This window comes from Nestor notabilis, unplaced genomic scaffold (genome assembly GCF_000696875.1).
Source record: "Nestor notabilis isolate BGI_N333 unplaced genomic scaffold, ASM69687v1 scaffold6405, whole genome shotgun sequence".
NCBI lineage: Eukaryota > Metazoa > Chordata > Aves > Psittaciformes > Psittacidae > Nestor > Nestor notabilis.
Window position 1 is genome coordinate 72,409 of NW_009928814.1, and position 751 is coordinate 73,159.

The window sequence follows — 751 nt, forward strand, 5'->3', positions numbered from 1 at the left end:
GCTGTTCAGCCTGGAGAAGACTGCGTGGACACCTCATAGCAGCCTTCCAGTATCTGAAGGGGGCCTGTAAGGGTGCCAGAAAGGGACTCTTCAACTGGGACTGTAGCAATAGGATGAGGGGTAACGGGTTTAAACTTAAAGAGGGGAAGTTCAGGTTAGATATAAGGAAGAAGTTCTTTACTGTGAGGGTGGTGAGGCACTGGAACAGGTTGCCCAAAGAAGTGGTAAATGCTCCATCCCCAGCAGTGTTCAAGGCCAGGCTGGCCGGAGCCTTGGGCGACATGGCCTAGTGTGAGACATCCCTGCTCATGGCAGGGGGGGTGGGGCGAGGGAACTAGATGATCTTGAGGTCCTTTCCAACCCTTACCTTCTATGATTCTATGATTTGACCATGAAAGAAGATCCAGGCTTGAATAATTTCTTCTGCCTCTGTAGACATGAGGAAGTAAAAACATCACTTGGAGTTTCCCAAAGGAAAGAGGGGTATACTGGCAACATCACTGATTCTCTCCTAAGCCTAATGAAAACCTCTCTGTGGCACCAGAGAGCTACTTAGAGAAAACCAAATTTAACCCTCAGTTCCGTCCGATAGAAACTCTAACAATGAATGAGCCCTATGGCCCTGGTTCTACAATCACTGTGGCATATGACTAACTAGAAAGGGCTCTCGCTTCTGACTGACCTCCATAATCCCTACCAACACCTGGGGACAGTTCTCTGCAGAAACTGCACTACCCATTTTCGGTTCAGC

At 48.7% G+C, this 751-nt stretch overlaps 1 protein-coding gene across 1 annotated transcript in view; it reads left to right on the plus strand.

Annotated features, from left to right (window-relative positions):
* Positions 1-751, plus strand: part of PTPRO (protein tyrosine phosphatase, receptor type, O) — a gene marked incomplete at its 3' end in the record, with an annotated part of 57,265 nt that overhangs the window by 46,681 nt on the left and 9,833 nt on the right. The window lies entirely within an intron of this gene.